Source organism: Oncorhynchus gorbuscha, linkage group LG03 (assembly GCF_021184085.1).
Source record: "Oncorhynchus gorbuscha isolate QuinsamMale2020 ecotype Even-year linkage group LG03, OgorEven_v1.0, whole genome shotgun sequence".
NCBI classification, from domain to species: Eukaryota; Metazoa; Chordata; class Actinopteri; order Salmoniformes; family Salmonidae; genus Oncorhynchus; species Oncorhynchus gorbuscha.
The window spans coordinates 81,685,498-81,713,415 of NC_060175.1; the positions used below are offsets into that span (position 1 = coordinate 81,685,498).

Sequence of the window (27,918 nt, forward strand, 5' to 3'; positions counted from 1 at the left end):
GAGGTAATGATAAATGTAGGTAGATTCATGAATACCCCATGATATTATGACTCTATTAAAATGAATATGCTGCAGTTCTAAGTAGTAATGATTTATATTTACTACTTGGTCAACTGATTTGATGATTAAAATCTATGAAAATAAATGATATGAATTGATAGTTCTGCCCTCTGTTTTCTTTTACTTATTATATTGTTAGTATTTCTACAAATAGAAGATCATCACTTCTCACAATGGCGCTTGTTTAGTAAAGTTAGATCAAAGCTGAATCAATGTCTTGCAAGATCACATAACGATTAATTGGATTAAATATAACATAACCCGAATAACTCTACAGGACAGTAGCACTCCGGAAACAGGGTTAGAGAGCAATGATAGGCTATTCAATAGGCTACATCTGTCTGTACCAAAGTTGATTGAAGAAATTATGACGTCATTTACATATTTTTTTGCGCACCCTCATCTAAAAAAAATAGCACTACACCACTGCAAGCAAAATCTGTGGTAGGACTGTAGGCGGTGGTGTCTGTATGCTGCATGTACACACCACCGGCTTCATCCATCTGCGCAGCAGCCAAAATGCAACCGTCCAGTGCTCAATAAGAACAGGGCAAATAAAGGCCCTTGAATGACAGCACCATGGACAACGCCTCTGTTCACCCAGAGTCTTCACAACACTATTTCGATATGCCACTGGCCACGTTTTAGCGTTGTTCTCCATTTACATTGTGTCATAGCCTACACTTGGATTAGCCTACACTGTATTTCATTAAACTGGACTGGATTATTTTACTGCACCAGCATTGCAATCTAATGGATGCCGATTTATGCAATAAACTGAGATACAGTATATTGCGGTGCTATACATGTTTTTGGGGGCTCTGCTACAGAAGGCTATATTGGTCCGCTAATACAGGACTAGTAAAGGCCCAGTGCACTACTTTGTGCAATTTTTTATAATAAAAAAAAATTCAGGCGGTGCTGCAGCACCCTCAGCACCCCTACTTCCTGCTGCTATGGGCAAATGCTCACCTTCAATGGCCACTAGAACGCTGGTGAAATGTGCTCTTCACTGATTAATCTTTATTTCAACTGTACTGGGCAGATGGCAGACAGCGTGCACGGAGTTGTGCGGTTTGCTGATGTCAAAGTTTGAACAGAGTGCCCTATGTTGGCGGTGGAGTTATGGTATGGGCAGGCATAACGAACACAATTGCATTTTATACGGTGAAGAAATCCTCAGGCCCATTGTTATGCCATTCATCCGCCGCCATCACCTCATGCTTCAACATGATAATGCATGGCCCCAAGTCGCAAGGATCTGTACACAATTCCTGGATGCTGAAAGTGTCCCGGTTTTTCCATGGCCTGAACTCTCCAGACATGTCACCAATTGAGCAGGTTTGGGATGCTCTGGATTGAAGTGTGCGGTAACGTGTTCCAGTTCTCCCCAATATCCAGAAACTTCGCACAGCCATTGAAAAGGAGTACGTCAACCCTTCCACAGGCCCCTATCAACAACTTAATAAACTATATGCGAAGGAGATGTGTCGTGCTGCATGAGGCAAATGGTGGTCACGCCAGATACGGACTGGTTTTCTGATCCACTCCCCTACTTTTCTTTTTTAAGGCGTCTGTGACCAACAGATGCATATCTGTATTCCCAGTAATGTGAAATCCATAGATTAGGGCCGAATTAATTGATTTCCAATAACTGATTTCCTTATATGAGCTGAAACATCTTTGAGACTGTTGCATGTTGCGTTTATATTTTTGTTCAGTATAAATGGAGTGTCTCGGATTTACATACAGAATAATGCAAAATTCTCTGAGACCAGGTTGCGTACATACACAGTAATTAAAACAGAAAGGTGTATATGTACAGTGGCAAGAAAAAGTATGTGAACCCTTTGGAAATACCTGGATTCCTGCATAAATTGGTCAAAAAATTTGATCTGATCTTCATCTAGGTCACAACAATAGACAAACACAGTCAGCTTAAACTAATAACACACAAACAATTATACATTTTCATGTCTTTATCGAACACACTGTGTAAACATTCACAGTGCAGGGTGGAAAAAGTAATCGGTTGAACCTCCTTTGGCAGCAATAACCTCAACCAAACATTTTCTGTAGTTGCAGATCAGACCTGCAGAACAGTCAGGAGGAATTTTGGACCATTCCTCTTTACAAAACTGTTTCAGTTCAGCAATATTGTTGGGATGTCGGGTGTGAACTGCTCTCTTGAGGTCATGCCACAGCATTTCAATCGGGTCATTCTGTTTTTGATTTACTTCTGTGTTTTGGGCCGTTGTCCTGTGGATCACCCAACTTCTGTTGAGCTTCAATTGGTGGACAGATAGCCTAACATTCTCCTAACATGTCTTGATAAACTTGGGAACTTATTTTTCCGTCAATGATATCAAGCTGTCCAGGCCCTGAGAAAGCAAAGCAGTCCCAAATCATCATGCTCCCTCCACCATACATTGCAGTTGGGATGAGGTTCTGATGTTGGTGTGCTGTGCCTTTTTTCTCCACACATAGTATTGTGGGTTCCTTCCAAACAATTCTGTCCACAGAATATTTTGCCAGTAGCGCTGTGGAACATCCAGATGCACTTTTGCAAACTTCAGACATGCAGCAATGTGTTTTCTGAACAGCAGTAGCTTCTTCTGTGGTGTCCTCCCATGAACACCATTCTTGTTTAGTGTTTTACGTATCATAGAATCATCAACAGAGATGTTAGCATGTTCCAGAGACTTCTGTAAGTCTTTAGGATTCTTCTTAACCTCATTGAGCATTATGCGCTGTGCTCTTGCAGTCATCTTTGCAGGATGGCCAGTCCTAGGGAGAGTAGCAACAGTGATGAACTTTCTCCATTTATAGACAATGTCTCTTACCATGGACTGATGAACATCAAGGCTTTTAAAATTACTTTTATAACCCTTTCCAGCTTTATGCAAGTCAACAATTCTTAATCTTAGGTATTCTGAGATCTATTTTGTACGAGGCAATGTTCACATCAGGCAATGCTTCCTGTGAATAGCAAACACAAATTTTGCAATTGTTTTTTATAGGGCCAGGCAACATTTCCAATCTTGTCTCATTGATTGGAGACTTTTTCCAACCTACGCTGTGAATGTTTAAATTATGTATTCAATATAGACAAGAAAAATACAATAATGTATGTTTTATTAGTTTAAGCAAACTGTTTGTCTGTTGTGACTTAGATGAAGATCAGATCAAATTTGATTACCAATTAATATGCAGAAATCCAGGTCATTCTAAAGGGTTCACATACTTTTTCTTGCCACTGTATGTGCATTTGGGACGAAGGAACAGTTTTTTTCAAAGCTTAAAAAAATCCAAAAGGATATTAAACTACAGGCACTGAGTAACAAAGTATTTTCACCTCTGAAACTACATTCTCAGCAAATATGACATGAGTCAGACTTGGAGAGTCAATCTCCTCCTGTTGTCCTCCTTTCTTCCTTAATATTTTGCGCTCTATCCTGTCTGTCAGCACTGACTGACTACAGGCTGTGGAGTACATGGAGTAGATGTCTAGAATTAGAGAAGGGGTGATAGGGATTTAAAAGTGAGTTAAGGAAGTTGTCATGGATGTCAGTCACACTTTGCATGACACAATTATGTTCTATTGATTTAAAACAATGTTTCGACTCTTAGGTCTTTATCAGGCATCCGTAATCCCAGGTGGGGATGGAAGGTCCTATATATAGGGGCAGTACACTTCTTGGCCTTAATGAGGAGTTCGACTTTAAAACCGTTATTATAGTCTCAATATGTCTAAAAAAAATGTTTTTAACCTAATTGAATATTCCCTGTGTATGATCATATACTTTCATACATTGAGTGTTAATATTGTGAAACTATGTTATACATTTTTTTTAGTTTGCCTACAACTCCAGCACCTGCGGAAAGTACCTGGATGTGCGAATGTTCTTCAGCTTTTGTCCAATTATGTTCTACCCAGTACATACTGTGTTTTAGACAGATGTGGGAGTCAAGTGATTATTTGTTATGCTTCTCAGATCTAACGTTTACACATTTACAGTGTATATTTCTCATCCCACTAGCATTGTTAATTTACGTTCCAAATATTTGCAGTATGTACATTAGCCTTAAGCATAAGGCAATACACAGTAGGTCAACAGGTACAATGGCCAAAGCCCAAGAACCTAGAACCAACCCTGTCACATCCCAGGTCCATTTTCGACAAACAACATAGATAATCAATATGCATCTCAATCTTTGTCAGACACATGATGTACAGTGACTCCTTGCTGAGGAAACAGGTGGCAAGGACTCTGAAGATTAGAAAGAGTTGACGTGCCTCTCTGAAGGGATACAGTCGAGGAATCAAAATTAACTTCAGCAAATAATTTGTGCATGAGTGAATTACAAACAATAACTTAAAATGTATTGGGATCTATTCAATATTATTGTCTCAGATAAGGATACCATCTAGTGGTAGCTTTAAGTAGGTATGCCTTATCAGCCCAATGCTTTCAAATGGAAAATATGTCTGTATTGCAAAGAGATAGGGCTTCAAAGGGCATTTATGTAATGTACATTTCTTGCATGTGTTCCAGCTAAAGGAGCGGAAGCTCTATAATTAAGTTCCAGTCAAGAGCACCAGAAATGGAGAGGAAATATAGTTTATATTAAAGTAAAGTGGTGCCACACCTGTAAAGAGATGCTGTCACAGTCTCGTCTGTGTATGGTTAAATTCTTAAACGCACTGCCTGGTCAAGGTTGTTTCTTTAGACAGCGTCCTGTAGTACAGTCTTCTGGTCCGGTCCATTTCAGGCAGTTTTTGGCAAAGTTGAGTAGGCTTTGTCGATGACTGGTCTAACGTATGACATGAAGCAGCCCAGCCAGCCTAAACCCAATACACTGTACATGACTGTAAAGGCTGGGACTCCACAGTGAACCTGGAGGGAGGTAAGAGGTTGTAGAGTCAGTGAAAGAAGTTAAGGGAGATATATACTGTGGGTGTAAATACCTAATAAAGCAAACAGAAGAAAGAAAATCAAATATAGACATGATTGCCATGCTTAATGCTGACTATCTATGCATATTTGCTGTGTCATTCCAACTCAAGTTGTTAACCTCGTTCTTCTCATCAATCCCGTGCATCTCGCCCATGGCCATCCTATAGCTGCTCTCTTCATGCTTCTCTTCATCGTATCCTTGCAGGGAGATGTCCACAAAGTTTACTTTCCCTGGTCATGGGCAAAACATATTGGGCACTCTGTGATTGAGCAGAAAAGAGGAAGAATAGTTATTTCCTTCATTATTGATCTACAGCTACCTAGCCAAGTGAGCTCAAAATGTTCCTGTTCAGTTGACAGTCATGTATACTATGAATGTAAAACACATACATGCAGCTACATTATTCACATGAGACTTGTTTGGAGCCTATGGTATGTATAGTTGTCTTACCATGACACCAACAGTGTTGGTGGAATAGGTCTGATGGCTGCAAAGAGGTCGTGTCAAACTAATCACAGCCCTTGAATTCACATTACTGGCTATTCTAGCCAGATAGATATATGTCCTTATCTTTCATATATTACATTTGACATTTTAGTCATTTTGTAGACACTCTCATCCAGAGTGACTTGCAGGAGAAATGAAGATTAATTGCTTTGCTAAAGGGGAAATCTACAGATTTTTCACCTAGTTGGCTCAGGGATTCGAAGCAGCAACCTTTTGGTTACTGGCTTAATACTCTTAACATATCAACGAGAAAGAATCTTCCAAATAAAATAGATACACTTACTGTAGCAGATGTGCACAGATTCATACGCTTGTGTGTGCCTCCAGTTGACTAACTACACTTCCTTCCCAGTTATGCTTACACACAGGTGTTCAAAGCACGCTAGATAGCTAATTAGCACAGGTACTCGCTTCTGTCTTATAATAATAAATATATAATAATAATATATATAATAATATATAATAATAATGTATGCCATTTAGCAGACGCTTTTATCCAAAGCGACTTACAGTCATGTGTGCATACATTCTAAGTATGGGTGGTCCCGGGGATTGAACCCACTACCCTGGCGTTACAAGCGCCATGCTCTACCAACTGAGCTACAGAAGGACCACAATCTGTCGTTAAAATGTTAGCAAGGGCTGTAACATGGAGACATGGTTGTGTGGCAACACTACCCCTTTAAAGGTGTGTAGTAATGTGTAGTAATACAAAATGTAAAAAAGATTTCTAGCTGAAATGAAAGATTTGTTCCTTATGTTTCCAAAAAAACGTACCACAAGCGTTTTAACGTTCAGAACGAGCGTCGTCAAAACTCTCCCGGCCAGAAGATACTATCGTCTTTCGTTTTCATAACAGGTCGCCAAATGACCTATGGGAACTCCTTCCCCTTTAGGCGATGTGATTGAGATGCTTAATAATATCAAAGATGTTTACAGTCACGCCACACCCGTTACTGTACCCACGTGACCTGTCACTATAAAAGGCAGTGTGGTGTGCTGTGACATACTGTCTTTTTCTTTACTCTCATGTTTATGTATTTTACATTACAAGATTGCTATTAATCCCCTTTGAATTACTGTTTTACGGAATTACGATTATTCAACGACTCTACTCCCCCTCTCTCTCTTAATTGTGCTGCCCATACTAGCTAACTGTTATTGCTTTTGCCGGGCATTTTCATCCTCGTGTGTTAGCTTCGGGTCTATCCCGTTGCCTCAGAGGTTAGCTCATAGCTACACATAGCTACTGTACCTAATTAGCTTGTCGTACCTGTTGTTGGCGCTTGTCGACCCGCGGTGTCATGCCAGTCCCCCCTTGACTGCCACACCAGCCTATTCATCCAGAATTATCACTCCCTTGGAGTTCAATCAAATAAAATGTATTTATGAAGAGCTTTTTACATCAGCCGATGCCTCAGGGTGGGGCGGCAGGGTAGCCTAGTGGTTAGAGTGTTGGACTACTAACCAGAAGGTTACATGTTCAAATCCCCGAGCTGAAAAGGTACAAATCTGTCATTCTGCCCCTGAACAGGCAGTTAACCCACTGTTCCTAGGCCGTGAAAATAAGAATTTGTTCTTAACTGACTTGCCAATTAAATAAAGGTTAAAAAAAAGTGTTGTACAGAAACCCAGCCTAAGACCCCAAACAGCAAGCAATGCAGATGTAGAATCACGGTGGCTAGAAAAACTCAATTGGAAAGGCTGGAACCTAGGAAGAAACCTAGAGAAGAACCAGGCTCTGAGGAGTGGCCAGTCCTCTTCTAGCTGTGCTGGGTGGAGATTATAACAGTAGATGGCCAACATGTTCAAATGTTCATAGATGACCAGCAGGGTCAGATAATAATAATCACAGTGGTTGTAGAGGGTGCAACAGGTCAACACCTCAGGAGTAAATGTCAGTAGGCATTTCATAGCTGATCATTCACAGTTAGAGACAGCAGGAGCGGTAGAGAGAGGTTCCAAAACAGCAGGTCTGGGACAAGGTAGCACGTCCAGTGAACAGGTCAGGGTTTCATAGCCGCAGGCAGAACAGTTGAAACTGGAGCAGCAGCATGCCCAGGTGGACTGGGGACAGCAAGAAGTCATCAGGCCAGGTAGTCCTGAGGCATGGTCCTAGGGCTCAGGTCCTCCGAGAAAAAGAGAGAGACAATTAGAGGGAGCATACTTACATTCACACAGGACACCGGATAAGATGGGAGAAATACTCCAGATATAACAGACTGACCCTAGCCCCCCGACACAAACTACTACAGCATAAACACTGGAGGCTGAGACAGGAGTGGTCGGGAGACACTGTGGCCCTGTCTGACAATAACCCCGGACAGGGCCAAACAGGCAGGATATAAGCCCACCCACTTTTCCAAAGCAGAGCCCCAACACCACTAGAGGGATACCTTCAACCACCAACCTACTACCCAGAGACAAGGCCGAGTAAAGCCCACAAAGATCTCCCCCATGTTATGAATCCAACGCGGGCGCCAACCCGGAAACAGGAAGATCACGTCAATGGCTCAACCCACTCATGTGACGTACCCCTCCTAGGGACGGCCTGGAAGAGCACCAGTAAGCCTGGTGACGCAGCCCCCGTAATAGGGTTAGACAGATCGTAACAGATAGCTTTATATATCTTTGCAAAGAAACTACTGGTAGATCAAAAACTTGGCATCATATTTCTGTTATGTTCCTTTGGCCACCTAGCTAAGGTTAGTCACAACAAATTGCAATGAACGTGTCATATGAATTGTAATTCGTAACATATCCTAAGAAATGGATGATGGACATCCATAAATGAATAGATAACATATGAAATGTAACATATCACACTAAATGGAGCATCTCAGATTTACGTACAGAATAATAACAAATGCCGGAGACCAGGTTGGATGGTCGACTGACCTCTCTACAATGGAAAGACATGTTCGTAAAGGCGGAAGGCGGATGGGACGAGGTAAGATCAGGTGGCAACATTCTAGCCAATGATCTTTTGTAGAAAACATATCAATACACTTGTGCCAGGACAACAACCTCTCCCTCAACATCAGCATGACAAAGGAGCTGATCGTGGATGACAGGAAACAGAGGGCCAAGCACGCCCCCATCCACATCGACGGGGCTGTAGTGGAGCAGGTCAAGAGCTTCAGGTTCCTTGCTGTCCACATCACTTCTGTAATTTACATGGTCCACACACAGCAACATAGTTGTGAAGAAGGCACGATAACGCCTCCTCCCCCTCAGGAGGCTGAAAAGATTCGGCATGGGCCCTCAGATCCTCAAAATGTTCTACAGCTACAAAATTTACAGCATCTTGACTGGCTGCATCATCGTTTTGTCTCACAAAACTACATCTAATTTCCTTCATACTGGACACAGAGACACACAAATGTGTCGTGACATTGTATTAGTTAATGTGACGACAGTTGCTCATCGAATGATTAAAGGTTTGTAATTGCTTGATTAACTGAATCAAGCAATTATTAACTCATTAACCTGGGGCACCATGGGAAAATTTGTTTTATTGAGTTTCTATTTCCCAAATTAACTCAAAGAATACCAGAATATCGATTTTACAATAGCCGCTAACGAATCAGTTACCTCTACAGTCTCGTTCTGAACATCGCATAATCCGGGAATCTGCACGGACCCGGGTCTCACCAATGAGTTCGTACCACACCAATCTTAGTTGAGCATTTATTTACTGGAACGCTAAAATGATGGTAAAAGATATACATACACAAAACAAATTATAAGCTATTGATTAGAAAATGGCTCAACCCACTCAAGTGACGTACCCCTCCTAGGGACGGCCTGGAAGAGCACCAGTAAGCCTGGTGACGCAGCCCCCGTAATAGGGTTAGAGGCAGAGAATCCCAGTGGAAAGAGGGGAACCGGGCAGGCAGAGAAAGAAAGGGTGGTTTGTCGCTCCAGTGCCTTTCCGTTCACCTTCACAACCCTGGGCCAGACTACACTCAATCATAGGACCTACTGAAGAGACAAGTTTTCAATATAGACTTAAAGGTCGAGTGTCTGAGAGTCTGTGTCTCTCACATGGATAGGCCGACCATTCCATAAAATTTGAGCTCTTTAGGAGAAGGCCCTGCCTCCAGCTGTTTGCTTAGAAATTCTAGGGACAGTAAGGAGGCCTTTGTCTTGTGACCGTAGCATACGTGTAGGTATGTACGGCAGGACCAAATCGGAAAGATAGGCAGGAGCATGCCCATTTAATTCTTTGTAGGTTAGCAGTAAAACCTTGAAATCAGTCCTAGCCTTAACAGGAAACCAGGGTAGAGAGGATAGCACTGGAGTAATATGATCACATTTTTTGGTTCTAGTCAAGATTCTAGCAGCAATGTTTAGCACTAACTGAATTTTTTTTAGTGCTTCATCCGGGGGAGCCGGAAAGTAGAGCATTGCAATAGTCTAATCTAGAAGTGACAAAAGCATGGATACATTTTTCTGCATCATTTTTGGACAGAAAGTTTCTGATTTTTGCAATGTTATGAAGATGGAAAAAAGTAGTAATTGAAATATTCTTGATATGTTCGTCAAAAGAGAGATCAGGGTCCAGAGTAACACCGAGGTCCTTTACAGTTTTATTTGAGATGACTGTACAACCATCAAGATTATTTGTCAGATCCAACAGAAGATCTCTTTGTTTCTTGGGACCTAGAACAAGCATCTCTGTTTTGTCTGAGTTTAAAAGTTAAACATTTGCCGCCATCCACTTCCTTATGTCTGAAACACAGGATTCTAGGGAGGGCAAACATATTATATAATAAGCATCTCAATAACATCGGATGAAGGGGAAGGAGTTCCTATAGGTCGTTTGGCGACCCGTTACTTTACTCAGAGAACCAAGGTTACATCTGTAACCCAGGTGAAATGAGTGAATGCCAAATCACCTGTTGATTGAAACCAAAGAAGGAGAGGTGAAGCGAAAGGTTTCACACTCACCCAAATCTGTCCAAAATAAGCCCAATGCATTTCTTATTTAAGCTTGTCACCTATCTTCCTGCCTTGGGACAACAACTCCCACTATTAGGGTGGAGGCATAAGCATCTCGTCAATATATACAGATCTCTGATGAAATCCAAACCACCAACACCTGTGTATCTCACATTTCCAACAAGTCAGTTCGTCAAATTCCTGAACTGCTATAGCTGCACCGGTCAATTGTAAGTGCTGTTATTGTGAAGTGGAAATGTCTAGGAGCAACAACGGCTCAGCCGCAAAGTGGTTTGGCCACACAAGTTTACAGAACGGGACCGCTGACTCCTGAAGCTCGTAACACGTAAAAATAATCTGACCTTGGTTGCAGTACTCACTACCGCGTTCCATGCTGCCTCTGGAAGTATCATCAGCACAATAACGGTTAGTCGGGAGCTTCATGAAATGGGTTTCGAGCAGCCGCACAAAAACCTAAGATCACCATGCGCAATGCTTGAGTGATGTAAAGCAGTTCTCTGGAGTGATAAATCATGCTTCCCCAACTGGTAGTCCGACAGACAAATCTGGATTTGGCAGATGCCAGGAGAATGCTACCTGCTCCAATGCATAGCGCCAACTGTAAAATTTGGTGGAAGAGGAATAATAGTCTGGGGCTGTTTTTCATGGTTCGGGCTAGGCCCCTTAGTTCCAGTGAAGGAAAATCTTAATGCTACAGCACACAATGACATTTTAGACGATTCTGTGCTTCCAAATTAGTGACAACATTTTGGGGAATGCCTTTTCCTGTTTCAGCATGACAAAGCCCCCGTGCACAAAGCAAGGTCAATCCAGAAATGGTTTGTCGAGATCGGTGTAGAAGAACTTGACTGGCCTGCACAGAGCCTTGACCTGAACTCCATCAAACACCTTTGGGATGAATTGGTATGCCGACTGCGAGCCAGGCCTAATCGCGCAACATCTGGGACCAACCTCACTAATGCTCTTGTGGCTGAATGGAAGCAAGTCCCCGCAGCAATGTTCCAATATCTTAGTGGAAAGCCTTCCCAGAAGAGTGGAGGCTGTTAAAGCAGCAAAGGGGGGACCAACTCCATATCAATGCCCATGATTTTGCTTGCTTGGATTGTCTTGCCAGCTATTTTCTATGAGGGGGAACTGCCCCAACGAAATCGTAGGATTTCATAGCATAATTTATAACAGCACAAAGTAAATGGGCTGTCCTGGTGTGTTCAAATGTGCGACCAGTCAGAACTTCTGGATCTGCTCTAGTCTCCTCCCAATGAGTCTCTCACGCCAGACAGCTGGCTTACTTCCGCACATGAGACTAGAACTGCTCTATCAGGTACATATGGCGGTAAAGCAAAAAGCTCATTGTAATTTACTTGTAAATAAATAATCACAACAGTCATGGAAGCCTGGGACCTGATAAACTGGAAAACTACAGTACATCCAACAAGACTCAAAGTACAGAGGGATACACTAACTAGGAACCTTCTCATCTTGGCTCTGGTAGGACAAAAAAGCATGGCCAATTTCATTCCTCCCATGTTGGTGAATGCACCAATTTGTAAGTCGCTCTGGATAAGAGCGTCTGCTAAATGACTTAAATGTAATGTATGTAAATGTTGTTCATGAGGTTTTATGGTGACAGGGCATCATGTTGTGTGGACTCAAACAGCATTAAACCTGGTGTATCACAAAGCAGGATCAAATTAATTAGCCAACTACAGTAATTTAAATAAACAATTAGAAATAGTTTGGTAGATGTTCAGGTCAAATAAGCAGCTAACTAGTTAGCTAGCTAGAACTATATGATAACTCACTAGCTAGTTATCTCCCATATCAATTTCAAGTATTTCTAAACTAATATCTAACTTAATTTGGGAAATATGAAGTTATTTCAGAATGAATGTTACCTGGCTAACACATTATGTTTTGTGACATTATGTTAGCTAGCTATCCCCAGTTACATAATGTGTTTTCACTTATTGCATATACTATGCTTGTTGCATTTGCCCGGGTTTCCATTAGTTATCACAGCCACAAAGTCAAAATTGGCTATATTGTAAAAATGTATGAAAACTTACATTAGTTTTTTTGTCTTGGTTTAATAAGGTTAGGGTAAGGTATAAGGTTAGCAGTGTGGTTAATGTTAGGGTAAATGTAAATGTAATTGCTAAAATATACTTAAGTATCAAAAGTAAAAGTATAAATAATTTCAATTCCGTATATTAAGCAAACCAGATGGCATCATTTTCTTGTTTATTTAATTTACGGATAGCCAGGGGCACACTCCAACACAACACATAATTTACAAGCTAATAATTTTTGTTTAGAAAGTCTGTCAGATCAGAGGCAGTAGGGATGAGCGGGGATGTTCTCTTGATAAGTGGGTGAATTGGACCATTTTCCTGTCCTGCTAAGCATTCAAAATGTAGCAAGTACTTTTGCGTGTCAGGGAAAATGTATGGAGTAAAAAGTACATTATTTTCTTTATAAATGTAGTGAAGTAAAATATGTTAAAACTATAAATAGTTAAGTAAAGTACAGATACCCATAAAAACAATTTGTAGCTGTGGTAACTAGTGACGACTGTTCTCCCTGGTGCACTTGTTTGTTCATGAGCTGGCTGCTTGTTCTAGATAGTATTATCTAATCTGTTCAAAACAGTGGGCAGGCAGAAGGAGTCATTCGATTTTTGAAATGCAAAAGTGAAATAGGTGTATTTCTGCTGTTGTTCAAATGCACAGATCGCTTTATATATCTTTGCAAAGAAACTACTGGTAGATCAAAAACTTGGCATCATATTTCTGTTATGTTCCTTTGGCCACCTAGCTAAGGTTAGTCACAACAAATTGCAATGAACGTGTCATATGAATTGTAATTCGTAACATATCCTAAGAAATGGATGATGGACATCCATAAATGAATAGATAACATATGAAATGTAACATATCACACTAAATGGAGCATCTCAGATTTACGTACAGAATAATAACAAATGCCGGAGACCAGGTTGGATGGTCGACTGACCTCTCTACAATGGAAAGACATGTTCGTAAAGGCGGAAGGCGGATGGGACGAGGTAAGATCAGGTGGCAACATTCTAGCCAATGATCTTTTGTAGAAAACATATCAATACACTTGTGCCAGGACAACAACCTCTCCCTCAACATCAGCATGACAAAGGAGCTGATCGTGGATGACAGGAAACAGAGGGCCAAGCACGCCCCCATCCACATCGACGGGGCTGTAGTGGAGCAGGTCAAGAGCTTCAGGTTCCTTGCTGTCCACATCACTTCTGTAATTTACATGGTCCACACACAGCAACATAGTTGTGAAGAAGGCACGATAACGCCTCCTCCCCCTCAGGAGGCTGAAAAGATTCGGCATAGGCCCTCAGATCCTCAAAATGTTCTACAGCTACAAAATTTACAGCATCTTGACTGGCTGCATCATCGTTTTGTCTCACAAAACTACATCTAATTTCCTTCATACTGGACACAGAGACACACAAATGTGTCGTGACATTGTATTAGTTAATGTGACGACTGTTGCTCATCGAATGATTAAAGGTTTGTAATTGCTTGATTAACTGAATCAAGCAATTATTAACTCATTAACCTGGGGCACCATGGGAAAATTTGTTTTATTGAGTTTCTATTTCCCAAATTAACTCAAAGAATACCAGAATATCGATTTTACAACAGCCGCTAACGAATCAGTTACCTCTACAGTCTCGTTCTGAACATCGCATAATCCGGGAATCTGCACGGACCCGGGTCTCACCAATGAGTTCGTACCACACCAATCTTAGTTGAGCATTTATTTACTGGAACGCTAAAATGATGGTAAAAGATATACATACACAAAACAAATTATAAGCTATTGATTAGAAAACCCCAAAATGGGGTTTAAGAGAGAGAAAAAGAGTACACGAGAGAAATATACATTTGGGTGAATTTGTCAGCTATGTTTATTCTAACCCTAGCTTTGCCCCAAACTGCCGCTCTTATAGGTTAGAATATAATGATGTGATTACGTGGGGAAGGTCTCTGTGGATTCTCCGCGTGGACCGCTCAGGCTGCTCAATGACGCACTTCTCCGGCGCAACTCTCTGGTCGCCCTCACGATGTCAGTGTCATTTTGGCTGAGGAGTCAATTTCCTCGCCCTTGCTCTGGAAAGGCTCTTCTGAGGACCGACAGCTCTGTAGCTCAGAGCTCAAAGCTTAGGAATGAAACAGTGTAGATACCACAATTCGAGGGGGAGTGGAGGCTAGGTGGTTCGACTTGAATTCACCCGCTTAGACACAGTTACTCATCCTTAGCTTGAGTAGAAAAATATTTATTTGTCTTCAAACTTGTGTTGCGTTTTGGGTTCGTTGACTTTTTAGACCTCGGCTGCAGCTTGGGTCACATAGTCTTATCTGTAAATTCTTCACTCACAGGTTTTATACCCTCGTGTCAGAAGTGGGCGTAACCGCCTTTAGGGCAATTCTCTGGGCGTAGTAAGTTATGGGCAAGGTCTAGATTTGACTCAAATCCAATTTTAGACAACTAATTTCACATTTCATTTTACCAAATCATTCTCTTTGATTTGGACATTTTCCGTACAACGTACAATGTATAAACATCAAACATATACTAGGTAAACTGTTGACGTTACAATGTTTTTGTAATAACGTAATCTATTAACCTTTAATAACAAAACAAAAATGACATACATTTTCATATTCCGTCAATCGTCATGACCACCATTGTGGCTGATGGAAACCATTGATCCAAATCTCTTTATTTCATGTTTAATGTTCTGAGGCTGGTTCTCCATAGTAACAGGACAAAAGGAATTTGTCTGTGGCCTAAGATTTACCATGGGTGTGAGGGGTCATAAAAACCCCACATCTTCAGACCCCTAGATCTCTCCTCCTCTGTTGGGGTTGAGAGAGAATCTGTAGGGTTGTGGTCTCCTGTAACCTGACAAATGGTATCCACAAGTTCACCTGACTCTGGGGAAGTAAAAAAAGTCATCATTGCCAAAATCTCAAAGTATCCATTTAAACAGACCAAGTCTGCTTAATCTGAGAGGACAGATTTTGGGGGGAGTCGACCCTCTCACTTCGCCTATTCCTTTCTGGTGGTCATACACACTGAAATGTCTGTGTAAGAAGAGGGAATTTCCATATAACATGATCATTCGGATAGCCACTCTAGCCTCACCCTCATGTGGGTGCTAGCAAGCAGAATAGGTGGTGCTAGGTCTCAACAGCCAATCCAGTAGGATCTGGAAGCTAGTGAGCTTCGATTGGTCAATAGCATAGCCATATGACTGAGTATTTGCATAAAGTTTTTCACAATGAGAATGATAGAGAAAACATCCCTATATAGTTCCTATTATGGCTTCTGTGAGAGCACGGCAGCACCATTAAGGCAATCTCAATTGTGAAGTAGTCAATTTTCTTCTTCACGATTGGCTGATCCCTCCTGATGACCCAGTTTGACATGACTCCAACAGGGTCATCAGGAGGGATAAGCCAATAAAGTTTGATGTCCCAACCAGTTGACTACATTAAAATGGTGGAAGCCCTCAATGGTGCTGTCCATGCTAAAACAGCCTTTTGGCCACTAGAAGTCTCTATAATTCTCTATGCTTGCCCCGACTTTGGTCCCACCCTGTTCACGCTCCATCGCCCATTCTTGCATGGCCCAACGGTCCCCGCCCACTTCACTTCCCTCCATTGAAAATATATGTGGCTCTGTTGTTTCATCGCCCCCAACATGTTATGTGGAAATGCACTGTAACTTTTCCTCTGTTCACAACATCAGCAAACCGCATGCCCATACAAAGCCATACACGTGGTCTGCGGTTCTGAGGCCATTTGGATTTCTCTAAAACGACGTTGGAGGCAGAGAAATTAGCATTCAATTCTCTGGCAACAGCTCTGTTGGACATTCCTGGAGTCACCATGCCAATTGCAGCTCCCTCAAAACATCTGTGGCATTGTGTTGTGTGACAAAACGGCACATTTTAGAGAGTGGCCATCGCCCATTGTCCCCAGCACAAGGTGCACCTCTGTAATGATCATGCTGATTAATGTGCTTCTTGATATACCACACCTGTCAGGTGGATGGATTATCTTGGCAAAGGAGAAATACAGGTATGTAAACTAATTTGTGCATAAAATATGAGAGAAATACGATTTTTGTGCGTATAGAACATTTCTGGGATCTTTCAGCTCGTGAAACATGGGACCCACACTTTACATGTTGCATTCATAGTTTTGTTCAGTGTATATTTAAACTTATCCTAGGTGTTTGTCCCTCAACTTGTTGAAATGTTAGAGAAAATATTGACAGGAAAGTATTATTAAACCGACTTCAAAATGCACTCGCACGAGATGGAGTACAAGCACGCGAGCCATGCATACTAACCGAATGCTTGTCGGTGTTTACAGTTTTGAGCCAGGTGATAGAAATGTGAACTTCAGTCCCAGTGCCTTAAAAGGTCGGCGAAACAATACTTTCCTGAGGATATTTTGTCCTAAATTTCGAGCAGCTGAAGGACCAACACCAGAGTGATTTCAAATATCATTTTATTCAACATTCTGGCTTGTAGAGGACCTGAGAGGACCCTTTCCAGGATCAAACACTGTCATCTTCGAGACGGAGTATTTAGAAATTTGGTCCACTTGATCCCCAGGCAAGGAACCAGGCTGCCGCCTGTATCGTCTTGATAAAATTGCATTATTACTAAAAGGTCAGCTTCACTGTCAAGTTACAGGGAAATCCTTCCTAACCTTCATTCTTTGATTGTGCAATTATAGGCCTACACGACCACCAAGCAGATTGTGGTCAGTAAAGGAGGAAATTATAATTTGAATGTCTGTCCTGACCAAATACTTCAATAAGGAATCTAAGAGAAATCTGCTTATTTAATGAGTTGGATGATCAATTGTGAAAATGTAGATTATTTAAAGTTTGGAACTAATTTACACTGAAACCACAGATTTATCTGAGTAAGCATCTGGCATGTTTGGCAATTGACAAAAGATGGACCTGTGTTGACTAATCAAATATGTCCTTTTGACACCAAAATCCTAATGGAATCTGGGATGATTCATTAAGTGGGTGTCTTTGAAGTAAAGCTGGGTCTGCCTTTTTGGTAAAAACCAAATAAAGTAGCTGTGGAAAGCAACCAAGGAAAGCACATTTTGGAGATTTCAAATCTTAGAATAGAAAGGAAATGCTTCCATCTCACTGAAAGGTGACTTCAGATGAGCCCATATGTGTTGCATTTCATTTTAGCTACAGTACCTGTCGAAAGGAGAGACCTACTCATTCAAAGGTTATTCTTGATTTGTACTATTTTCTACATTGTAGAATACTGGTGAAGACATCAAAACTATAAAATAACACATATGGAATCATGTAATAACCAAAAAAGTGTTAAACAAATCAAAACATATTTTATATTTGAGATTCTTCGAAGTAGCCAACCTTTGCCTTGATGACAGCTTTGCACACTCTTGGCATTGTCTCAACCAGCTTCATGAGGTGTGATGCATTTCAATTAAGTTCATTAGAGTTACCAGCTTCAGAAATTGCAGCCCTAATAAATGCTTCACAGAGTTCATGTAACAGACACATTTCATTTCAACTGTTCAGAGAAGACTGCTTGAGTCAGGCCTTCATAGTTGAATTGCTGCAAAGAAACCACTACTAAAGGACACCAATAAGAAGAAGAGACTTGCTTGGGTCAAGAAACAAGAGCAAAAGACTTGGCCCAAATTCTGCAAGGATACATCATCCCATCTGGTTTGCGCTTAATGGAACTATGATTTGTTTTTCAACAGGACAACAGGAGTGCTGCATCAGATGACCTGGCCTCCACAATCACCTGACCTCAACCCAATCGAGATGGTTTGGGATGAGTTGGACAGCAGAGTGAAGGAAAAGCTGCCAACAAATGCTCAGCATATGTGGGAACTCCTTCAAGACTGTTGGAGAAGCATTCCAGGTGAAGCTGTTTGAGTGAATGCCAAGAGTATGCAAAGTTGTTCCCAAGTATTATTGTTGTATAAAAGTGCCACAAAAGTGGTCCCTGTGTGTCAATTTGATTCTGACTGGCCTGAAATGATCCCTCCTCCCTCCTACCATGACAAAACCCCTGATAAGATGATGATCAATATTTGGAATGAGCAGCACCAACGTGATGAAGACACAACTTTCGCTACGAGGGATACCCATGAAAGATTGTCAAAGGAGAAAAACGGAGGTAACACATCTGAATTCTATTGCACTGAAAGAGGTAAGCTGACACTTAAACTATCTGATGAATATATATTTTATTTTGATGATAATGAGGTAAAGCACAAAACACATATGACATGACCAAAACTTGATACATAGTAATGAATGCAATGCCATAAGATTAAGGAGAAGTCAAGTCTAACAATACATGTAATGACAGGAGGTAGGAAGCAGTGTACATTTTCTCTGCTTTTGTTAAATGTTAAAATCACTGTGATAGTGATCTATTATTCAGTTCACTTCTTTTGAACCAAGTTGCAACTGGTTATTTTAGACTAAGATATCCTGTTTCCACAGCCGTCACTAACTCACCATGCCCCCTGCGGCCACAACTAACCTGGGGTACACCCCACCAGATGGAGGCTGGGGCTGGGCTGTGGTCTTTGGTGCCTTCATTTCCATTGGGTTCTCCTATGCCTTTCCCAAATCTCTCACCATCTACTTCAAGGAGATTCAGATGTACTTCAGTGTCTCCTACAGTGAGATTGCATGGGTGTCCTCAATCATGCTGGCTGCCATGTACGCAGGAGGTAAGTGTATACTGTGTGTGCATGTCATGGCTTATGGGGTATCACGATGTGTCAATAGGAATGTTATTTGTCCAACACACACTTTGGGCTGATTTCCCAGAGATTCTCCATTTAGCATTATTTTTAGTCCAAGGCTAGGTTCTATGTCTGTGAAACAGTCCCATTGTGGAAATAAAGGCAACAGCCACTGAAAGGTAATTATATATGATTATAAACTGGGTTGTTCGTGTCCTACATGCTGATTGGCTGACAGCCATGGTATATCAGATTGCATAACACGGGTATGACAAAACATGTTATTTTACAGTTCTAATTACGTTGGTAACGAGTTTATAATAACAATAAAGTACCTTGAGGGTTTGTGGTATATGGCCAATATACCATGGCTAAGGGCTGTATCTAGGCACTCTCCTTTACGTCGTGCATAAGAACAGCCCTTAGCCGTGGTATATTGGCCATATACCACACCCCTTCGTACCTTATTGCTTAAATAGCGCTTTTCCTCTCATTATCTTTGCAGGTCCAGTGAGCAGTATACTGGTCAACCGCTATGGTTGCCGAACTGTGGTTATCATTGGTGGGCTCATGGTTGGGGCGTCTATGGTTGCTGCTTCCTTTGGCACTACGATTATACATCTGTATTTATTAGTTGGAGTCATTGGAGGTATTTATTTGAATGTTTTCTTAAAATGTTGTCATTATTATGAAAATGTGTAGAATGTATTTATAATCACAATTTTTCTTTGTTATGGGCTTAAAGCCACGAAAACCACAAATCTCAATCAATATCAGGCATGTGTTGTGTAATGTTTTAATAAATGTTTCTCTCTCTAGTTCTGACTGGGTAGGGAGGGAACTGAGTGGTTGGTTTCCGAGTAGATATGTCATGTATGTCAGAAGGCCGTGTCACTCGTAGGGAGGAATAGTCTTTGATCACTCAGGGTCAATGCGCTAGGGAGCCTCTACACTCTCTCCCTCTTTCATTTCAAGGACCTTCACTATGGGGCCTGCCTGTCTGTTAGACCATTTTATCACAAAGGTTGCTTTGGGATATTCTTCCCCAACTCTGATGAGTCAATCATTTTACATGCATGGTATTTGGAAATCTATCATACCAGCAAACAATGCTTTAGTGAAGTATTCTCAGATAGGGTAAGGATGGTTGAAATGTCAATAAACTGCTATGCTGGAAAAACTAAATGGAGAGGAAGAGAGCTCTAAAGAGAAACCACAGCAACCTGAATGTAAGCTCAGCTTCAGACAATTTGTACTCGGACTGATAGTAGTGAAGTTTGAGTGGCATGTTATCTGACAGATTGGCAGAGGATAGCTTAAATCTTCAAGAGGTTCAGGGTGACACCGTCACTGTCATACGGCCAATGTAAATGGAATTCATTAATTCATAGATGATGGATTGATAAAGCAACCTTTCTTCTCTACAGGTTTTGGCCTCTCTTTCAACCTACAGCCTTCCCTTACAATCATAGGAAAGTACTTCCAGGTGAAAAGGCCAAAGGCAAACGGCCTGGCCATGGCAGGAAGTCCAGTATTCCTCTCCACTCTGGCTCCACTCAATCAGTTCCTGTTTGATAACTTTGGATGGAGGGGAGCCTTTATCATCCTGGGAGCCATAGTGATGAACTGCTGCGTTGCTGGGGCCCTGATGAGACCCGTTAACATGAAAACAGTCCAAAAACATCCTGTCACAGCCTCCAAAAGAACAACTGCCAAGAAGGCTGGGTCCACTAAGAACAACGCTAACCCTGAGGCAGGGGACCTTCTAACTGAAACAGAGCAGAAGCAGAAGATAGGTGGCTGTGCAGACAAATTAATGGATATCTCTCACTTTAAACACAGAGGATTCATCATCTACCTCATAGGCAATGTGGTCATGTTTTTTTTGGCTTCTTTGCTCCAGTGGTCTTTCTCCCCTCATATGCCAAAGGTATTGGGATTGATAACTACCAGGCCGCTTTCCTTCTCTCCATCTTTGCCTTCGTGGACATGTTTGCCAGGCCAGGGACCGGCCTCATCGCCAACACCAAATGGATTCGACCCAGGATCCAGTACTTTTTCAGTTTCTCTGTGGCGTACAACGGTGTGTGTCACCTCCTCTGCCCGTTTCTTGCGGTATACCTGGGGTACGCAGGCCTGGTGGTTTATGCTGTATTCTTTGGTGTGGCGTTTGGGATGGTGTGTGCTCTGCTCTTTGAGGTCCTGATGGATTTGGTGGGAGCACAGTGGTTCTCAAGCGCTGTAGGACTGGTCACCATCCTCGAGTGTGGCCCTGTGCTTCTGGGTCCCCCAATTTCAGGTGACTGAAGGAAATGTATTCATAATTTAAAATATTTTTTTCCCCCCTAATTTCGATCTTGTCTCATCTCTACAACTCCACAATGGGCTCAGGAGGCTAAGGTCGAGTCATGCGTCCTCCGTAACATGACCAGCTAAACCACGCTTCTTAACACCCACCCACTTAACCCAGAAGCCAGCCGCACCAATGTGTCGGAGGAAACACTGTTCACCTGACAACCAATGTCAGCTTGCAGGTGCCCGGCCCTCCACAGGGAGTCGGTAGAGCGCGATGAGCCAAGTAAAGGCTCCCGGCTAAACCCTCCCCTAACCCAGATGATGTTGGTCCAATTGTGTGCCTCCCTATGGGACTCCCGATGATCTCATATGTATATATCATCTCATATGTATATACTGTACTCGAAACCATCTACTGCATCTTGCCTATGCCGTTCTGTACCATCACTCATTCATATATCTTTATGTACATATTTTTTATCCCTTTACACTTGTGTGTATAAGGTAGTAGTTGTGGAATTGTTAGGTTAGATTACTTGTTGGTTATTACTGCATTGTCAGAACTAGAAGCACAAGCATTTCGCTACACTCGCATTAACATCTGCTAACCATGTGTATGTGACAAATACATTTGATTTGATTAGATTAGATTTTGATCACTGCTGGTTGTGATACAGCCAGTGTCTTTAGTGAGTATTCATACATTTTAAAGATGCTTGTGTATATACAGTGCCTTCGGAAAGTATTCAGACTCCTTGACTTTTTCCAAATGTTGTTATATTACAGCCTTATTCTATAATGGATTTAAAAATTAAAACCGAAAACAGGTTTTTAGAAATGTTTGTAAATGTATTAAAAATAAAAACAGAAATACCTTATTTACATAAGTATTCAGACCAACAGTCTTGAAGGAGTTCCCACATATGCTGAGCAGTTGTTGGCAGCGTTTCCATTGATCATCCTTGAGATATTTATACAACTTGATTGGAGTCCACCTGTGGTAAATTCAATAGATTGGACATGATTTGGAAAGGCTATATAAGGTCCCACGGTCTATATTAGGTCCCACGGTTGACAGTGCATGTCAGAGCAAAAACCAAGCCATGAGGTGGAAGGAATTGTCCGAAGAGCTCCGAGACAGGATTGTGTCGAGGCACAGATCAGGGGAAGGGTACCAAAACATTTATGCAGCATTGAAGGTCCCCAAGAACACAGTGGCCTGTGTTCTTTGGAATCACCAAGATTATTCCAAGGGCTGGCCGCCTGGCCAAACTGAGCAATCGTGGGAGAAGGACCTTGGTCAGGGAAGTGACCAAAAACCCGATGGTCACTCTGACAGTGCTCTAGTGTTCCTCTGTGGAGATAGGAGAACCTTCCAGAAGGATAACCATCTCTGCAGCACTCCACCAATCAGGCCTTTATGGCAGTGTGGCCAGACGGAAGCCACTCCTCAGTAAAAGGCACATGACAGCCCACTTGGAGTCACCTGAAGAATCTCAGACCATGAGAAACAAGATTGTCTGTTCTGATCAAATCTAGATTGAACTCTTTGGCCTGAATACCAAGTGTCACGTCTGGAGGAAACCTGGCACCATCCCAACGGTGTAGCATGGTGGTGGCAGCATCATGCTGTGGGGATGTTTTTCAGATGCAGGGACTGGGAGACTAGTCAGGATCAAGGAAAAGATTAACAGAGCAAAGTACAGAGAGATCCTTGATGAAAACCTGCTCAGGAGCTCAGACATGGGTGAAGGTTCACCTTTCAACAGGACAACGACCCTAAGCACACAGCCAAGACAACGCAGTAGTGGCTTGGGGAAAAATCTCTGAATGTCCTTGAGTGGCCCAGCTAGAACCCGTAATTGAACCCGATTGAACATCTCTGGAGAGACCTGAAAATAGCTGCAGAAATGCTCCCCATCCAACCTGACAGAGCTTGAGAGGAGAAACTCTCCAAATACAGATGTGCCAAGCTTGTAGCGTCATGCCTAAGAAGATACGAGGCTGTAATTGCTGCCAAAGGTGCTTCAATAAAGTACTGAGCAAAACGTCTGAATACTTACAGTATGTAAATGTCATATTTCTTTTTTCTTTTTTTTATACATTTGCAAAAATGTATAAAAACCTGTTTTTGCTTTGTCATCATGGGGTATTGTGTGTAGATTGATTAGGGGGAAAATATATTTAAAAAATATATATAATATATAATCATATAATAAATGGCTGCTACTCTCTCTGTAGGGTTTTTGGTGGATGTCTTTGACGACTACAAATACATGTATTGGGCTTGTGGTGCCATGATGCTGGCACCTGGCATCTTTATCTTCATCATGAACTACTTCAATTACAAACAACTGGACCAGGAGGTGAGGGAGAGACAGAGTGGAGCCATTGGGATGCAGTCTGTTAAGCAGTCTGTAGCGGAGGAGGCAGAAGCAAGGAAGAAGGAGATGAAAATGACTAAGGATGAGGAAATGGCAGAAGGGACAGGGTACTAAGGGGTTTATTAATGGGTTAATGTTGATGTTTATTATTTAGACCTGGGTTCAAATAGTATTTCAAATATCTCAATGACTTTCACAAACAAAGAATTCAGATATGTTTTATTTGATAGATAAGTAGTTTAACATTGGAATGTATTTGGAAATACAATTGGAAAGTTTTGGCATGTATTTAAAATTACTCATATACACTGACTCAAATACACTTTAACCCAGATATTTGAAAACAATATTTGCATTAAGTATTTAAAAATACTTTCAAATACTTCCAATAGTAGTAATTTATTTGTATTTAAATAAAAATGATCAAATACACATGTATTTGAACCCTAGTATATTTTTAACATTTTATATTTTTTATATGTATTTTTGTGTTGAGGTTGTTGAAATATTTGTCTCATACTCTGTTTGCCAAATAGGCAATCATGTCTTTACCCAAAGGCAATGTAAGTACAATATGATTCTTGCAAATAAAATGGCACAACTTCATCAGTACTATGTGGAGGAAGCTGTAACCCACATATATATATGACCAAAAGATGGCAGTACAGACCTACTACAGTAAAAGAGGTTCTCTGAGCACACCAGGAGTTCAGTACGCCTGTCCTCGAGGGTTGTAGTCCTGCTGGTTTTCATATCTCCCTGGCACTTCATTGCCTAATGAATGGATATCACTGATTGGCTAGGGAATTGTTTTTATTTCTCGGAATAATATTATATTACTGTAAATTATGTTTACATGACCTTGACATGCAGAACATCCCTCAATATCCCCCTCAACTATGGTATTCAATGTAGGCGGGTGTTACTAGTTTATATGCATCAGACCAAATAAATGTTGCCTTGAAAATGATCTGGTCTGGCCTCATTGAACCGTGTTCAAAATACCTAATCAACATGGCTTTCTAGTGTGGTCATTATAAACGATCAATGCTCACCATTACACATAGATGTCCTGATCATTACACATAGATGTCCTGATCATTACACATAGATGTCCTGATCATTACACATAGATGTCCTGATCATTACACATAGATGTCCTGATCATTACACATAGATGTCCTGATCATTACACATAGATGTCCTGTTCATTACACATAGATGTCCTGATCATTACACATAGATGTCCTCATCCTTACACATAGATGTCCTCATCATTACACATAGATGTTCTCATCCTTACACATAGATGTTCTCATCATTACACATAGATTTCCTCATCATTACACATAGATGTTCTCATCCTTACACATAGATGTTCTCATCCTTACACATAGATGTTCTCATCATTACACATAGATGTCCTCATCATTACTCATAGATGTCCTCATCACATTTTAAGGCAGAAATTGCCTCTCTTAGATGGCAGGAAAATTGTTCATCAGAGAAACCTGAAAATCTGATAGGAAACACATGTAACTGCCAGAGAAAGATCTATCTATGGTCTTGGTCTTGTATAATAGTCAATGACAATGTTGCAGCATTCAGCTTCAGCTTCATTTTTTTAGATGCTAGAGAACACCATGCCTCAGTATGTTGTTATTACAGTATTAAGTATACAGAAAATAGGGTAGGTCATAGTTCACATGGGTAAATTACTGATTGACCTACAATACCAGACAAAAGTTTGGACACACATACTCATTCCAGGGTTTTTATTTATTTTGACTATTTTCTACATTGTAGAATAATAGTGAAGACATCAAAACTGTGGAAGAGAAATTACAGTCCATCATTAATTTAAGACATGTAGGTTAGTCATTTCGGATCATTTCAAGTACTTTGAAAGTTTCTTCAAGTGCAGTCGCAAAAACCATCAAGCGCTATGATGAAACTGGCTCTCATGAGGACCGCCAAAGGAAAGGAAGACCCAGAGTTACCTCTGCTGCAGAGGATAAGTTCATTAGAGTTACCAGTCTCAGAAATTGCAGCCCAAATAAATGCTTCACAGAGTTCAAGTAACAGACATATGTCAAAATCAACTGTTCAGAGGAGACTGCGTGAATCAGGCCTTCGTGGTCAAATTGCTGCAACGAAACCACTACTAAAGGACACCAATAAGAAGAAGAGACTTGCTTGTGCCAAGAAACATGAGCAATGGACTTTAGACCGGTGGAAATCTGTCCTTTGGTCCGATGAGTCCAAATTTGACATTTTTGGTTCCAACCGCTGTATCTTTGTGAGATGCAGAGTAGTTGAACGGGTGATTTCCGCATGTGTAGTTCCCACCGTGAAGCATGGAGGAGGAGGTGTGATGGTGAGGGGGTGCTTTGCTGGTGACACTGCCTGTGACTTATTTTGAATTCAAGGTACACTTAACCAGCATGGCAACCACAGCATTCTTCAGAGATACACCATCCCATCTGGTTTTGTGCTTTGTGGGACTATCCTTTGTGTTTCAACAGGACAATGACCCATCACACCTCCAGGCTGTGTAAGGGCTATTTAACCAAGAAGGAGAGTGATGGAGGGCTGCATCAGATGACCTGGCCTCCATAATCACCCAACCTTAACCCAATTGAGATGTTTTGTGATGAGTTGGACCGCAGAGTGAAGGAAAAGCAGCCAACAAGTGCTCAGCATATGTGGGAACTCCTTCAAGACTGTTGGAAAAATATATTTTGATATGTTTAACAACAGATGGCAGCATCGCGACTAGCTCTTAGGAGACTTTGCAGTATTTTGTTTTTGTATGTACTATGTTTTATATTATTAGCTCAGGAAATGTTTTGTATAATTACATACAGCCGGGGAGAACTATTGGATATTAGAGCGGTGGTAACTCACCAGAACTACCAGCATTATGACCAGGAAAATGACTTCCCTGGAGCAGATCCTTTGTTTACTCTCCCCAGAGCAATTTAACTTATTCCAGAGGCTGACTCAAAACATCGCCGGCGGAGGAAAGACACTCGAAGAGGTCTGCTGGTTCGACTTAGGAGGCGCACACACCACCCACCACTTCCGATTATATTACTCGCTAATGTTCAGTCTTTGGATAACAAAGTTGATGAGCTTAGAGCAAGGATTTCTTTCCAGAGAGACATTGGGGCCTGTAACATACTTTGTTTCACGGAAACATGGCTCTCTAGGGATACTCTGTCGGAGTCGGTAATGCCAGCAGGATTCTCAGTACATCGCGCAGACAGGAATAAATATCTCTCCGGGAAGTAGAAGGGCAGAGGGGTGTGTTTTATGATTAACGACTCATGGTGTAATTCTAGGAACATATAGGAAGTCCTTTTCTTCACCCGACCTAGAAAACCTCACAATTAAATGCCGACCATATTATCTCCCAAGATAATTCTCCTCCGTCATCGTCATTGCCGTTTACATCCCACCTCAAGCCAAAACCTTGTTGGCCCTCAAAAACTTCAATGGAATTTATGCAAACTAGGAACCACATAAGGAACTTCAATGGACTATATGCAAACTGGGAACCACATAAGGAAGTGTATAGGAGATATAGTACCCACTGTGACTATTAAAACCTACCTTAACCAGAAACCATGGATAGATGGTAGCATTCACACAAAACTGAAAGCGCGAACCACTGCATTTAACCATGGCAAGGCGACTGGTAATATATTATTCACTCCACAAGGCAATCAAACAAGCTAAATGTCAGTATAGAGAGAAAATCGCAATTCAACGGCTCAGACACAAGACGTATGTAGCAGGGACTGCAGACAATCACGGACTACAAAAGGAAAATCATTCATGTCGCCGAGACTGACATCTTGCTTCCGGACAGGCTAAAAACATTCTTTGCACGCTTTGAGGATAACACAGTGCCA

The 27,918-nt window shown here is 41.4% G+C and overlaps 1 pseudogene; it reads left to right on the forward strand.

Moving 5' to 3' along the window:
• Positions 1–19,090: 19,090 nt before the first annotated feature.
• Positions 19,091–24,261, forward strand: LOC124022279 (annotated as a pseudogene).
• The last annotated feature ends 3,657 nt before the right edge of the window (positions 24,262–27,918 follow it).